We start from the raw sequence: 16934 nt of genomic DNA on the forward strand, positions 1-16934 counted from the left end.
TAGCTTTCCATAACCATTTCCAACTTTTTTTTTGGGTTTTATTTAAGCTTTTGTTGCATCTCAGTGATGCACCATCAATAACTCTCGGAGACGGGAGGCAAACGATAGGCTTTTATTAGCTGCAAGAAACCACCACACAACATCCTGGAGACTGAGGGGGGAGCAGTGCCTCCAACCGCCTTTATACAGGGGTCTGTGGGAGGAGCCACAGGAGCAGTCAGCAGAGGGGCGTGTCCAGACAGGTATATGTAGTTCACCACACTCAGATTGCATTTAATTATCCCTCCTTGTTTGACAAGTTTACGAAGCGATTTCTACAGAACTCCACAGCCAGAATCCCCGGAGAAGAGAGGAGACCAAATGTAACCCATGTTACTATCTATGTATCTCGGCCCTTTCAATGAATACTTTATCAGTCAGATTTGCCAAAATCAGATCTCTGGAATGTCAGTTTTGACTCCCTAAGGCACAATAAAAATTCAACTATGGAAGTCCGGAGTCAAATTTCACAGAACTTAGAAGATCACAAATGGTCAACTAAAAAACTATAAGAGTTTTGCCAGCATTTGCCAGAGAACTATTCATTCAAATACAAATGTTACAGCACCAAACTTGACTGAAGTGATTTAAACCTAATACAGTACATTTAACAGCTTAGTTACAGCAAAAATATAAAATGTACAGCCAGAAAATGTGATTTTTAGTATTTAAGAATTCATATTTTGATTATAATTTTCCATGATTAATGAAGAAAATGGTGGAGTTTCTGCAGGAGGTTCACTGGACATAGTCACTGCGCTTTTAATTTAACTAACTATGAAATCACTTTGCTGAATTCAGCTTGAAACATGGATGATTTATTTCTAATATTGGATAGGGAGCAAGAACATAGTTGCTCATTCACCTAAATGAACACTTCATCATGCTAATGTAGATTTTACTCAAAATACATGATCTAAAAATTCAACTTGGAAATTAGATCCCAATTACACATACATTTTACTTCACCCAAGTTTTCTCCAAATGTTAAATATAAAATAGCATGAAGATCATGAATAATCACTCCATTTTCACTTTATTTTCTTTGATTCTTGAAATACAAGTATCAGCTCTTTCAACTTTTGAGTCATCCACATTAGTGAAGGCGTACTGAAAAATTTGTAATTAAAGAGGTTTTTCAATTTTCAGTTTTTCAATTGTACAATAAACTACATATTAAAAGCAATTGAAAATACAGAATAGATCTCTTGAAGAAGTGCAATTGAAAAAAATAAGGAATTAGTTTATTTCCACTGCTTTTTAAAATGTAGCATTTAATTGTGAAACTCTACGGCTGATTACAAGAAACAAACTGCTGGAGGACCTCAGTGAGTCAGACAGCCCCATCCCTCCATGTACCCATCTAAGTGCTTCTTAAATAATATTATTGTACCTGCCTCAACCATTTTTTGGTAGCTTGTCCCATATAATTGTAATGCCCTGGTTCATATTTTTACTGTTATGCTGTATGTATTTCACTTAGCAGTTCTGTAAGAGCAGTCTGTTTTGCTATCAGCCTGTTTGGGTTATTATTGAAGATAAGGGATGATGAGGAATGTGTGCCATCCAGTTAGGGTGTTAGAACTGAGGGGAGGTTTTTCTGGTGAGGGTCACTAAGGTTGGGCTTGGGGGCTTTCGTTCGGCAGGAGATGAAGGGAGAAGATGCTGGAGGGAACAGGTCGTATGATTTGACCCAGAGCTGGACAGTAATTCGATGAAGTCAGGGGCAATGATCGATTGAGGATCGGTGAATATGGTGAAACGTCGAGCTCCAACTTGTATACATTTGACTGTTTAATTAAAATGGGCCCTTTCCTTTTCGGCTTTATTTACTAACCCTTTAATTAAGATTCATAAATATAATTCATTTAATGGTACACGATGTACTGTCTGTCATTTTGTGGCACTAATTTGGAACAGAGCAGCAAATTACACAGCATCCACACAAACCGGGCTTGGGGTGGGGGAGCCTTCCCCAATCCCACCACACCCGTAAGATTGAGAGCGTCTTCCCTAGACTTACGCTGCCAATGAAACCAGGGGGTTTCATAATTACCACCCCCTCCATGAAGTTGCCCCTCCGATTCATTTTAAATCTTTCCCCTCTCACTATCCATTCTAAATCAATGCCTTCTAATTCTGGTGTCTACTACCTTGGGGAGAAAGACTATTACAGTCCACATTATCTATACCTTTCATAACTTTAAATATTTCTACAAGGTCACCCTTCATTGTCCTACACTCCAAGGAATAAAGACCCTGCCCAGACAATCTCCCTCTTAAACTCAGGCCCTCTAGTCCTGGCAAAATCTTTGTAAAAATATTCTGTTTTGTTTCCAGTTAAACCACACCTTTCTTATAATGTGGCTAAAACTGTACACAGTACTCCAATTGCAGCCTCACCAACAACTTGTGCAACTGCAAAATAATGTCCCAACAACTACACTGTGACTGCTAAATGCCTTTTTCACCACCCTGCCTACCTGTGACAACACTTTCTCTGTCACAGGTACACAGGGTAATGCCACTATGTACTTGAACTTTTAAATCCCTCTGTCCCATTACCCTACCACTCGTTGTACAGGTCCTACGCTGGTTTGACTTTCCAAAAAGCATTCACCTCAAACTTATCCATTTACAACTCCTCTACCCACTTCTCTGACCGCTCCAGATCCCCAAGGATAATCTTGTTCACTATCAACACCTCTTAATTTTATGTCATCTCCAGACTTATTGATCATGTCTTGTGCATTCAAAATCATTTATATAAAAAATGATTAACAAGGGTCCCAACACCAGTTACCAGCCTCCATTTTGAGAAACAATATTCAACCAAGGCATCAAAGGGTGTGGGGAGAAGGCAGGAGAGTAGGGATGACTGGAAGAATTGGATCAGCCCATGACTGAATGGAGAAGACTCAATGGGCTGAATGGCCTACTTCTGCTCCCATATCTTATGGTCTTATGGCCAGAGTAACATACACAAAATGTATCTCAGCAGGTCAGGCAGCTTCTATGGAAATGAATAGACAGTCGATGTTTCAGGCCGAGACCCTGCATCAGGACTGGAAAGAAAAGGGAAAGGTGCCAGAACAAGGTGGGGGGGGGTTGGGGAAGAAGGACAATTTAGAAGGTGATAGGTAAGCCCAGGTGGGTGGGGGAAGAAGGATGAGGTAAGAAGCTAGGAGGTGATAAGCAGAAAAGGCAAAGGACTGGAGAAGAGATCGTGGAAGACGGGGAAGGAGGAGATGCTTCAGGGAGGTGATAGGCAGGTGAGGAGTAAAGATAAGAGGCCAGAGTGGGGAATTGAAGAAGAGGGAAGTGGGAGGGGGGGAATTATCAGAATTTGGAGAAATTTATGTCCATGCCATCAAGTAGGAGGCTACCTAAACAGAATATGAGATATTGGCTCTCCATCCTGAGAGTGGCTTCATTGTAGCAGAAGAGGAAGCCAAGGACTGACATGTCAGAATGGGAATGAGAATTGAAATGGTTGGCCACTGAGAAATTCCGTGTTTCGTAGATGGAGCTGAGGTGCTCAACAAAACAGTCCCCCAATCTACACCCGGTCTTACCAATGTAGAGGAGGCTGTATCAGGAATGCCTCATATAGTAGATGTCCCCAACAGGTTCACAGGTGAGGTGCTCCCTCATCTGGAAGGACTGTTGGGGGCCCTGAATGGAGGTGGGGGAGGAAGTGTAGGGACAGGTGTTGCACTTATGCTGCTTGCAGGCCAAGTGCCAGGAGGGAGATCAGTGGGGAAGGACGAATGGACAAGGGAATCACAGAGGGAGAGAACTCTGTGGAAAACGAAGCATGGGGCTGAGGTAAAGATGTGTTTGGTGGTAGGGTCTCATTGAAGATGGCAGAAATTGCAGAAAATGGTGTGTTGGATGAGGAAGCTCATGGGGTGGTATGTGAGGACACAAGGAACTTTATCCCTGTTAAGGCGGCGAGAAGATGGGGGAAGTGCAGGTGTCTGAGAAATGGAGATGTGAGTGAGGACAGAATCAATGGTGGAGGAAGGGAAATCCTATTCATTGAATGAGGACATCTCTCACAGCTATTTGCAGAATGAGGCTTTTGTTTCCAGGACATCGAAGAAACTGAGAAAACCGGAGGAAGCCTTCTGCTTCCTGTCTCTGTGCTAATTTTGTATTCACCTAACTAGCTCTTGCCATATTTCATGGCATATAAACTTCCAGACTAATCTACCATCATTGAAAGCCTTGATAAAGTGCAAATGAACAGTGTACTATGCCCAATTTTCATCTACCTTTTTGATTCCTTCTTCAAAATTTCTAATATGTTAATCATGCACAAGTTCTCAGGCGAAAAGCTATGCTGACTCCTCCTAATCAGACTCTGTCTCTCTAAATGCTGGTAGATCCAGTTCCTCAAAAGATCTCTCCAGTAGCTTTCCCACTACTAATGTCAGGTTGACCACCTGTAGGTTGTTTCTTGCAAACCTTTTTAAACAACATTACTCACCTTCCAGTCTTTGGGAGTTTCACCGGTGGCCAACAGTGACGCAAATACTTTCACAAGGCCCTCCGCAATTTCTTCCCTAGCCTCCCATGAAGTGCAATGTTGCACTCAGTCAAGCCTTGGGGACTTACATACCTTAATATGCAGCAAGGCTGTAAAAGCCTTTACCTTCACCATGGTACTATGAATGTTCTCTGAAACATTTCCTTTTGCTTCCCTTATCTCTTGAACAACCTTTTTCCAAAAATTATTTAAAGATACAGCATGGTAATAGACTCTTGTGGTCCAAAGGGCTCACACTACCCAATTAAACTACTGACTGTACATCTTTGGAATGTAGGAAAAACAGGAGCACTTGGAGGAAACCCATGTTGTCATGGGGAGAACATACAAGTTTCTTACAGACAGCAGTGGAACTGAACTCCGTTCATTGGCACTGTAATAATGTTTCACTGACCATTATGCTATCATGCCACCTTAGTAAATACAGAGGAGACATATTTGTTGAAAATCTGTGTCTGAAGATATAGGTGACCCTGCTGATCTCCAAGGGGACCTACTCTCTCCTTAGAGTCACAAAATAATCAATTGCTGTATAACATATTCAGGTGTGAGGTTATCTTCATTGATTGTGAAATTATATCAAATAAAGCTGGACCCATCTTTCTCCTTCAACATGGACAGTGGGAAAGAGCCCACATTAATTTTTTTAAACCTCCTTATCAGGTAACATCTTCAACCCAGTTTATAGATCTGGGGAATGTGCAGTACACCATGAGTCAGACAGGGGCCATCATGATAGCAATGTCTGTCTACATTACAGGCCCCTTTAAACTGAATGGCAGAGCAGGTGCGAGCACGCCTTGCTGGTTGTTCTTGGTGCTGCTTTGATGACAGCCTACATGTTTTTCCCTCCTCTTTTGATTGATAGATTCTGATGTTTTGCAGCAATTTATTCCATTTGCTTAAATGAAGGATCACCCACACTGAATATTTTACATGAGCAACTGTTTCTCTTAATTTGTTAAATTTTCAAGATTAAGGTATTACTGGGAATACTATTGACATCTCTAATGCCTTTAAGAAACTGCTGGTGGGTGTCTTCTCTAAAACATTCCTATCATTCTGAAGGGAAACTGGAGGACTGCGAAACTATTAAAGAGCAACAGAAAATCACAAAAAAGGCAATACGCCAAGAAAAAATGAGGTACGAAGGTAAACTCGCCAAGAATATAAAGGAGGATAGTAAAAGCTTCTTCAGTTATGTGAATAGCAAAAAAATAGTTAAGACCAAAATTGGGCCATTGAAGACAGAAATGGGTGAATTTACTATGGGGAACAAGGAAATGGCAGCCGAGTTGAACAGGTACTTTGGATCTGTCTTCACTAGGGATGACACCAACAATCTCCCAGATGTAATAGTGGCCAAACGAACTAGGGTAAAGGATGAACTGAAGGAAATTTATTAGGCAAGAAACGGTGTTGGATAGACTGTTGAGTCTGAAGGCTGATAAGTCCCTGGGACCTGATAGTCTGCATCCCAGGGTACTTAAGAGGTGGCTCTAGAAATCGTGGACGCATTGGTAATCATTTTCCAATGTTCTATAGATTCAGGAACAGTTCCTGCTGATTGGAGGGTGGCTAATGTGGATCAGTCCGAGTCAGCATGGATTTATGAAGGGAAAATCATGCTTGACTAATCTTCTGGAGTTTTTTGAGGATGTAACTATGAAAATGGACAAGGAAGAGCCAGTGGATGTAGTGTACCTGGACATCCAGAAAGCTTTTGATAAAGTCCCACATAGAAGATTAGTGGGCAAAATTAGGGCACATGGTATTGGGGGCAAAGTACTGACATGGATTGAAAATTGGCTGGCTGGCAGGAAACAAAGAGTAGCGATTAACAGGTCCCTTTCAGAATGGCAGGCTGTGACCAGTGGGATACCGCAAGGTTCAGTGCTGGGACCGCAGCTGTTTACAATATACATTAATGATTTAGATGAAGGGATTAAAAGTAACATTAGCAAATTTGCTGATGACACAAAGCTGGGTGGCAGTGTGAAATGTCAAGAGGATGTTATGAGAATGCAGGGTGACTTGGACAGGTTGGGTGAGTGGGCAAATGTATGGCAGATGCAGTTTAATGTGGATAAATGTGAGGTTATCCACTTTGGTAGCAAGAACAGGAAGGCAGATTACTATCTAAATGGAGTCAAGTTAGGAAAAGAGGAAGTACAATGAGATCTAGGTGTTCTTGTACATCAGTCAATGAAAGCAAGCATGCAGGTACAGCAGGCAGTGAAGAAAGCTAATGGCATGCTGGCTTTTATAACAAGAGGAATTGAGTATAGGAGTAAAGAGGTCCTTCTGCAGCTGTACAGGGCCCTGGTGAGACCCCACCTGGAGTATTGTGTGCAGTTTTGGTCTCCAAATTTGAGGAAGGACATTCTTGCTATTGAGGGAGTGCAGCATAGGTTCACAAGGTTAATTCCCGGAACGGCGGGACTGTCATATGTTGAAAGATTGGAGTGATTGGACTTGTATACACTGGAATTTAGAAGGATGAGAGGGGATCTGATTGAAACATATAAGATTATTAAGGGATTGGACATGCTGGAGGCAGGAAGCATGTTCCCGCTGATGGGTGAGTCCAGAACTAGAGGCCACAGTTTAAGAATAAGGGGTAGGCCATTTAGAACAGAGATGCGGAAAAACTTTTTCACCCAGAGAGTGGTGGATATCTGGAATGCTCTGCCCCAGAAGGCCAAGTCTCTGGATGCATTCAAGAGAGAGTTAGATAGAGCTCTTATAGATAACGGGGTCAAGGGATATGGGGAGAAGGCAGGAACGGGGTACTGATTGTGTATGATCAGCCATGATCACAGTGAATGGCGGTGCTGGCTAGAAGGGCCGAATGGCCTACTCCTGCACCTACTGTCTATTGGCGTTCCCACTGTTCTCTTGGATTCAGACCTGGTGATAATGAAGGAGCTGTGATGTACTTCAAGTCAGGAGCAAGATAATGTGGACTCTGAAGAGAAACCTGCAGATTATGTCATTCCCATTCACCAGTTACCCTAGTTCTTCCTGGTGGTGGAGGTCAAGAGGTTGGGAGGCACTGATAGAGTTACTGAGGTGGGTGACTGAAATGCATTTGTCAAAGATGCACACTGCAGCCACTGTACTAAGGGTAGCTGATGAGGTGCCAATCAAATGGCTACTTTCAACCTGGATCCTGTCAGGCTTCGAGAGTTGTTGAAGAAGCATTCGTCCAGTGTGTGGATTATTCCATCATAGTTTTGACTTGTAGGTGCCGAAATGCTTTGCTGTATTGGAAATAAGTCTGACATTGCAACATACCCAGCTTCTGACCTGCATTTGGAGCCAAGGCGTTTGTATGGCTGTACCAGTTGAGTCACTGCTAAAAAGGAAAATAAACTCACCCACCCCACCCCAGAATATAGATGGTGGGGAACTTGGTGATGGCAATTCCATTAAGGTTGAGGTTTCAGGGTACTTGGAAGCTGATGATAAAATAGGTCAAGGTCAGTATGGTTTTTTTTTTAAAGGGAAATCTTGCCTGACCAACCTATTGGAATTCTTTGAGGAAGTAACAAGCAAGATTGGCAATGGCGAGTTGGAGAATGCTGTTTAATTAGATTTTCAAAAAACTTTTCACAACGTGCTGCAAATGAAGGTGCGAAACAATGTAAAAGCCCATGGTAGTACAGGAAAGGTACTAGCACAGATAGAAGCTTGGCTGATTGGCACAATACAAGGAGTGGGAGTAAATGAGGCTTTTTTTTTCCTCAGGGGACAGTTTTGGGCCCATTACTTTTCAAGTTGTATGTTAATGACCTGGATGTTTGAATTGATGGCTTTCTGGCCAGTTTTGCAGATGCTAAGTGGAGGGGCAGGTAGTGTTGAGAAAGCAGAGGGTCTGCAGAAGGATTTGGACAGGTTGGGAGAATGGGCAAAGAAGTGGCAGATGGAAAACAATGTAGGGAAGTTTATTTTCATGCACTTTGGCAGAAGGAATAAAGACATAGACTATTTTCTGAATGAGGAGCATATTCAGAAATTAGACGTACAAAGGGATTTGAGAGTCCTAGTGTAGGGCCCTCCAGAGGTTAGCTTGTAGGTTGAGTCAGTAATATTTCAAGAGGTCTGAAATATGAAAACAAGGACGTAACACTGAGGCTTTATAAGCCATTGGTCAGATTGCATTTGGCTTATTGAAGGCAGTTTTGGGCCCATATCAGAGGAAGGATGTGCTGGGATTGGAGAGGATCCAGAGGAGTTTTATAAGAATGAACCTGGTGATGAGAAAGTTAATGTATGAAGAGTGTTTAATGGCTCTGAGTCTGTACTTGCTGGAGTATAAAAGGATGGGGGGGGGGCCTCATTGAAACCTGCTGAAGGGCCTCGATAGACTGGACATTGGAGATGATGTTTCCAGTAGTGAGAGGGTCAAGGACCAAAGCGCACAGCTTCAGAATAAATGGACGTCCCTTCAGAATTGAGATGAGACTGTGTTGAACCTGTGGAATTGTAGAGGCCGCTTCGGGGATATTTAAAGCACAATTTGATAGGCTCTTGATGAGCAAGGGTTCAAATGTTACAGTGAGAATGCAGGAGAACATGGTTGAGAGTGATAAATAAATCAGCCATGATAGAATGTCGGAGCAGACTTGTTTGGCCAAATGGCCTATTCTGCTCTTATGTATTACGATTTTATGAAATGACAATGGAATGCAGTTAGGCTCTTGCTTGATGGAGATGATCACTGGATGTCACTCTTGTTGACTGCTCTGTTGCATTGGTCAGACTGTGCCTAAATGCTATCTAGGTCTCCTGCATTGAGATATTTGGCTGCTTCATACGCTGTGAAGTTGCAACTGTCAAATTTGAGTTTATTGTCTTAAGCATAAGTACATGTGCAGTGAAAAGCTTGCTTGCAGCAATGCAAGTACATAGCATCATGTAAAAAATAAAATATACATGATTTTTGCAAGAAAACACAATGAGAACAAAAAAGGCCATTTTAAACTCTAGTGATTAGGGTTTTGCAGGAAGGCATTCTAAAGGGGGAGGGTGAGCAGTCAGAAATCTTGGTTCATATTGGAAAGGTGAGGAGCCCCTGAAGAGAGATTATAGGGAGTGGGGTAGAAAGCTGAAAAACAGGACCTCCGAAGTGACAGTGCTGATGCCGGAGTACTTGGTTTCTGAACAGAGGCAGTGTGTAGAGTAAGTGCAGAGTGAGACTCCTAGCAAGGAGAGGCTGATGATAGGGCAGAATTGCAGTCAATGGGATGAGCTGTAATGTAAAAGGCAGAGAAAATTGAAAAGGGTGAATACAGGACTGAAGGTGTTGTATTTCAATGTGTGCAGTTTACAGAATAATTGAAGCACAGTAACAAATTGGCATGTATGACATTGTGGGCATCAATGAATTGTGGCTGAAAGAAGATTATAGCTGGGAGCTTAACGTCCAAGGATACTGTTAACTGGATCTGTTGGTGAAAAAAGTGAAATCAAATCATTAGAAAGAAGTGACATAGGAGCAGAAGGTGTAGAATCCTTGTGAGTAGAGTTACTAAATTACGAGGGTTAAAAACACCCTTACAGGAGCTATATACATGCCCCCAAACAGTAGTAAATATGTGGTCTACAAATTACAACAGGAGAGAGAAAATGCATGTCAAAAGGGCAATGTTAGGGTAGTTTCAACATGCAGGTAGATTGGGAAAAATAGGTTGGTACTGGATCCCAAGAGGGTGAATTTGTAGAATGCCTATGAGATGGTTTTTCAGAGCAGCTTGTGGTTGAGCCCACTAGGGGATCAGCTATTCTGGATTGGGTGTTATGTAATGAACCAGAATTGATTAGAGAACTTAAGGTAAAGCAACCCTAATGGACCAGTGATCCTAATATGATGAAGTCTGATGTAGCAGTATTACAGTGGAGTATGGGGAATTACAGAGGCATGAGAGAGGAGATGACCAAAATTGATTGGAAGGGAACATTGGCAGGGATGATGGCAGAGCAGCATTGGCTGGAATTTTTGGAAGCTATTCCGAAGGCACGGGATATCTACATCCCATAGAAGTAGTAGTATTCTAAAGGCAGGATAACACAACCGTGGCTGACAAGGGAGGTCAAAGCCAAAGGGAGGGCACATAGAGCAAAAATTAGTGGGCAGGTAGAGGATTAGGAAGCTAAAAACCAACAGAAGACATCTAAAAAAAATCATTAAGAAGGTAGAGATGGAAAATAAAAAAGAAAGCTAGCCAATAATATTAAAGAGGATACAAAATCCTTCTTCAGATATATAAAGGATAAAAGAGGGGAAAAGTAGATATTGATGCTGGAGAGGTAGTAATAGGGACTAGGAAATGGTGCATGAACTGAATAAGTATTTTGCATCAGTCTTCACTGTGGAAGACACTAGCAGTACACTGGAAGTTCAAGAGTTTCAGGGGGCAGAAGTGTGTGAAGTTGACATTATTAAGGAGAAGGTGTTGGGAAACTGAAAGGTCTGAAGGTACCTCTGTCACCAGGACCAGATGGTGTACACGTCAGTGTTCTGAAGAAAGTGGCTGAAGAGATTGTGGAGGCATTAGTAATGATCTTTCAAAATAACAACATAAGAAATAGGAGAAGGAGTAGGCCATATGGCCCATTGAGCCTGCCCTGCCATCAATAAGATCATGGCTGATCTGTCTGTAAACGCAGCTCCATCTACCTGCCTTTTCCCCATAACCCTTAATTCCCTTACTATGTAAAAATCTATCTAACTGTATCTTAAATATATTTAGTGAAGAAGCCTCAACTGCTTCCCTGGACAGAGAATTCCACAAATTCACCACTCTCTGGGAAAAACAGTTTCTCCTCATCTCCATCCTAAATCTTCTCCCTTGAACCTTGAGGCAATATCCCCTAGTTCTAGTCTCACCTACCAATGGAAACAACTTTCCTACTTCTATCTTATCTATCCCTTTCAAAATTTTGTATGTTTCTATAAAATCTCCTCTCTTTCCTCTGAATTCCAGAAAGTATAGTCCCAGGCGACTCAATCTCTCCTCATAAGTTAACCCCTACATCTCTGGAATCAACCTGGTGAACCTCCTCTGCACTGCCTCCAAAGCCAGTATATCCTTCCTCAAGTATGGAGACCAGAACTGCACACAGTACTCCAGGTACAGTCTCACCAGTATCCTGTATAGTTGCAGCATGAACTCCCTGCTCTTGAATTCAATTAATTCTGTTATGGTTCCGGAGGACTGGAAAATTGCAAGTATCACTCCACTCTTCAAGAAGGGAGAGAGGCAGAAGAAAGGAAGCTATAGGCCAGTTAGTCTGACCTCAGTCATTGGGAAATATTCAAGTTGATCGTGAAGGACGAGGTTTTGAAGTACTTGGAGACATATGATAAAGTAGGCCAAAGTCAGCATGGTTTCTGTAAGATAAAATTTTGACTGACAAATCTATTGAAATTCTTTGAAGAAATAACAAGCAGCAAAGACAAAGGAAAATTGATTGATGTCATGTACTTGGATTTTCAGAATGCCTTTGACAAGGTGCCACACGAGGCTGCTGAACAAGTTAAGAGCCTATGGTATTACCAGAAAGATACTAGCTGATTGGCAGGAGGCAAAGACTAGGATTAAAGGGAGCCTTTTCTGACTGGCTGCTTATGACTAGTGGTGTTCCACAGCGGTCTGTGTTGGGACCACTTCTTTTTATGTTATATGTCAATGACTTGGATAACAGAATTGATTGCTTTGTTGCAAAGCTTGTGGATGACATGAAGATAGGTGGAGGGGGCAGGTAATTTAGAGGAAACAGAGACGCTACAGAAAGACAGATTCAGAGAATTGGCAAAGAAGTGGCAGATGGAATACAGTGTTGGGAAGTGTATAGTCATGCACTTTGGTAGAAGGAATAAAGGCATAGACTATTTTCTAAGTGGAGAGAAAATTTAAAAATCTAAGATGCAAATGGACTTGGGAGACCTCATGCAGGATTCCTTAAAGGTTAATTTGCAGGTTGAGTCAGTGGTGAGGAAGGCAAATACAATGTTAGCATTCATTTCGGGAGGACTAGAGTATAGAATATAGAACGTAGAACAGTACAGCATAGTACAAGCCCTTCGGTCCACAATATTGAGCTGCCATTTTAACCTACTCCTCAATCAATTCAACCCTTCATTCCTACACAACCCATAACCCTTCATTTCTCTTTCACGCATGTGCCTACCAAGCAGTCTCTTAAATATCTCTAAAGTATCAGCTTCTACCATCACACCCGGAAATGTTTTCCGGATAACCATATAACAATTACAGCACGGAAACAGGCCATTTTGGCCCTTCTAGTCCATGCCGAGCGCTTACTCTCACCTAGTCCCACCGACCTGCACTCAGCCCATAACCCTCCATTCCTTTCTTGTCCATATACCTATCCAATTTTTTTTTAAATGACAATATCGAACCTGCCTCTACCACTTCTACTGGAAGCTCATTCCACACAGCTACAACTCTTTGAGTAAAGTTGTTCCCCCTTGTGTTACCCCTAAACTTTTACCCCCTACTCTCAACTCATGTTCTCTTGTTTGAATCTCCCCTACTCTCAATGGAAAAAGCCTATCCACGTCAACACTATCTATCCCCCTCATAATTTTAAATACCTCTATCAAGTCCCCCCTCAACCTTCTACGCTCCAAAGAATAAAGACCTAACTTGTTCAACCTTTCTCTGTAACTTAGGTGCTGAAACCCAGGTAACATTCTAGTAAATCTCCTCTGTCCTCCCTCTATTTTGTTGACATCATTTTGTTGGATACTTACGACTACTCTCTGTACAATAAACCAGCCACTGACAACTCCCTGAAAAATTCCTCCACTTACATTAATGGGATGTCCTTTGGCATTAGGCATTGCCAGACTGGGGAAAAAAGGCACTGGCTGTCCACTCTGTTTGTGCCCTTTATAACATTATACAGTTTTACTAAGCCGCCTCACATCCTCCTTCACTCCATTGAGAAAATGGAACCTCATAAGAAATGTTCTCTAATCTAGGTAGTATCCTGGTAATTCTCCTTTGCACCCTCTCTAAAACTTCCTCATCCTTCCTATAATGATGCAACCAGAACTGAACTCAATCCTCCATGCGTGGTCTAACCAAAATTTTACAGAATTGCAACATTATTTCATGGCTGTTGAACACAATCCTTGATTAATGAAGGCCAACATGCCATATGCCTACTTAAACATCTTATCAACTGGCCCTTTGGCCCATCTAGTCCATGCAAAAAGAAACATTTAAACTGCCTATTTCCAACAATTTGCAGAGGAACCATAGCCCTCCATATCCCTACTATCCACACTAGACCATAAGATATAGGAACAGAAGCTGTGTCCTCTGGTCTTAGACTCTTCCACCAGAGGAAACACCCTATCCAAACTTTGCTTAAATATTAAAATTGAGCTCACATGCATCACTTGTACTAGCAGCTCATTCCACCCTCTGAGTGAAGAAGTTTCCTGTCATGTTCCCCTTAAACTTTTCACCTTTCACCCTTAAGCCTTGACCTCTGTATGTAGTCCCACCCAGCCTCAGTGGAAAAAGCCTACTAGCATTTACCCTGTCTATGGCCTTCATAATTTTGTATACACCTATCAAAACTCCTCTCATTCCTCCACATTCTAAAGAACACAGTCCTAACCTATTCAATCTTTCGTTTTAACTCTGGTCCTACAGACCTGCAACATCATTGTAAATTTTCTCGGTACTCTTTCAAACTTGTTTACATCTTTACTGTAGGTAGGTGACCAAAACTGCACACAATACTACAAATTAGGCCTTACCAATGTCTTATACAAACTCAACATAACATTCCATCTTCTGTACTCAATATGAAGGCCAATATGCTAAAAGCTTTCTTTCCGACCCCATCAACCTGTTTTGCCACTTTCAATGAATTATGTTCCTATATTCCCAGTTGCCTTCGTTCTACCACTCTCCTCAGTGCCCTATTATTCAGTGTGTAAGACCTACATGGTTGGTTCTGCCAAAGTTCAAAACGTTGAACTTGTTTGCATTAAATTCCATCTGCCATTTCTCGACCCATTTTTTCCTCTCCAAGCCATGATAGCCTTCCTCACTGTACACTACACCTCCAATCTTGATGTCATCCACAAATTGAAAAGCATTGAAAGGCTTCGATAGAGTGGATGCAGACAGAATGTTTCCTGTGGTGGGGGAGACCAAAGCCAGAGGACAGAATAGAGGGACATCCTTTTAGAACAGAGATAAGGAAGAATTTCTTTAGCTATGAATTGTAGAGTGTGGAAATCATTGCCACAGGCAATTGTGGAGGCCAAGTCATTGGATATATTTAAGGCAGAGATTGGCAGATTCTTGATCAGTCAGGAAATGAAGGGATACGGGGAGAAGGCAGGAGACTCGGGCTGAGGAGGAGAATGGACCAGCCATGATGAAATGGAGGAACAGGCTTAATGGGCCAAATGGTCTAATTCTGGTCGTATATCTTATGGTTTATGAACCAAATGGTTGAAGGGAAGTGGTTGTTCTTGAACCTGTTAATGTGAAACTTGAAGCTTTGATACCTCTTGCCCAATAATAGCTGTGAAAAGATGGCATGGCCCAGGTGGCAGTAAATTTTGATAATGGATGCTGCCTTCTTGAGGTAACACCTCCTTAGAGACTATCAATGGTGGGGAAGGATATGTCAAAGATGTATTGAGCAGATATGCAACTAGTCAGGAGACATTCAATGGTATATCTGCAGGAGTGTGTTAGACCGTTCGATGACAAGCCAAATGTCCTTACCCTCCGAAGAAAATAAAGATGTTTGCATGCTTTCCTTATAATTGTATCTGTATTCTGGACCCAGAGCAGTTCATCAGATATGTTAACACTCAGGAATTTAAAGCTGCTGATTCTCTTCACCACCAATTCCCCCAATGATATCTGGTGTTTCCTCTCTTACTCCAGCAACCATCAGCTCTTTCATTTTGCTGCTGTGAATCAGATGTTGTTTTTGTGACACCACTCAACTAAGTGACCCAGCTTATTCTAGTAAGCTAACTCATTGGAATCGGTCATTTGTCCAACAACAACAGTGTCACTTGTGATTTTGAAGAAGCCATTGGAACTGTACTAAGCTACATAGTCATGTGTATCGGGAGTAGACCAGGGAGCTAAGCACACAATTTTGAAGTGCACCTTTGTTGATGGTCAACATGGAGGAGATGTTGTTACCAACCCTCATTGACTGAGGTCTGTTTCTGAGGAAGGTGAGTCTCCAGCTGTAGACCAGATACAGAGGCCTAGGTCTTGATGATTGATGATGAGATTAGAAGGGATGATTATGCGGAACACTGAACTGTAGTTGCCTAATGTATGAGTTCCTTTTATCCAGATTTACTTGCCTCGTATGTCTCCTTTAAACCTTCACTCTCTCACCTCAAAGTTATAAGTACTCATATTTCTCATTTCTACACTGGAAAAGAAGACCAACTATCTACTCCATCTATGCCTCTGATTATGATATAAACTTCTATCATGTTGTCCCTGAGTTTCCAACATTCTGGAGAAAACATTCCAAGTTTATACGATCTCTCACGAACTTAATCAATTTGCAGATCAGACCCACACATAATTAAAAGTGAACATGTACCCACCCACTTACTGTTTACATTTTTATCACATACTTTACTTCAGCTTGCTTGTATTCCTTCAATCTACACAATGAATGATTTAACATTTGAAGCTGAAGATTACTCAGTGTCAGGCAATGTTCAAACACATGATAAATATGGTAATATTTTTTGGACAGCTTTTAAATTTGATGATTCACAATTTTTGTTCAAATCACAGGTTTTTCCATGTCCTGCATACCATATCTTCCAAATGGTACAGTTGCGATATTAGCAGAATAGTTCTACATGCTGCATTACCCATTTGATATTACATCAACTTCCACAGAGCTGTCTCAATTCTATTCACATTTTCTAGTTGTTTAGTGGAGAACCATGGGGGCACAATTGCAATGAAACATTGTAATGAAAATGCATCAGACTGTAATGAAACCAAAAGATGCTGCTGGTACAAGCATATTCTTACAACATACTTCCAAGTGTGTTGTAGAAATAAGCATGATTCATCCAAAGAGTTGATATATTTTGGGGAAGATCAGACAATGTTGAAAACACTTAGAAATTCAGGCAGCATGTCTTTAAGACTTAACATTTCAGGTCAGTGACCTTCAGGATTCTAAAAGTTTTTTTTAAAAATCAAACTAATTATCTTCACTGAAATCTAGGATTTCCTGGATTCCAGATAATGTATTTTAGTGCTTCAAAAACAATGAGATGTGAAGAGGT

General features: G+C 41.6%; 1 protein-coding gene and 1 long non-coding RNA gene across 3 annotated transcripts in view; one reads left to right on the forward strand and one right to left on the reverse strand.

The window, feature by feature from the left end:
- The window catches only part of pde4d (phosphodiesterase 4D, cAMP-specific), a 1157264-nt gene that overhangs the window by 898051 nt on the left and 242279 nt on the right, over positions 1-16934 (reverse strand). The window lies entirely within an intron of this gene.
- Positions 1-16934, forward strand: part of LOC140737816 (uncharacterized) — a 106050-nt gene that overhangs the window by 19560 nt on the left and 69556 nt on the right. The window lies entirely within an intron of this gene.

Source organism: Hemitrygon akajei, chromosome 13, assembly GCF_048418815.1.
Source record: "Hemitrygon akajei chromosome 13, sHemAka1.3, whole genome shotgun sequence".
Taxonomy (NCBI): domain Eukaryota; kingdom Metazoa; phylum Chordata; class Chondrichthyes; order Myliobatiformes; family Dasyatidae; genus Hemitrygon; species Hemitrygon akajei.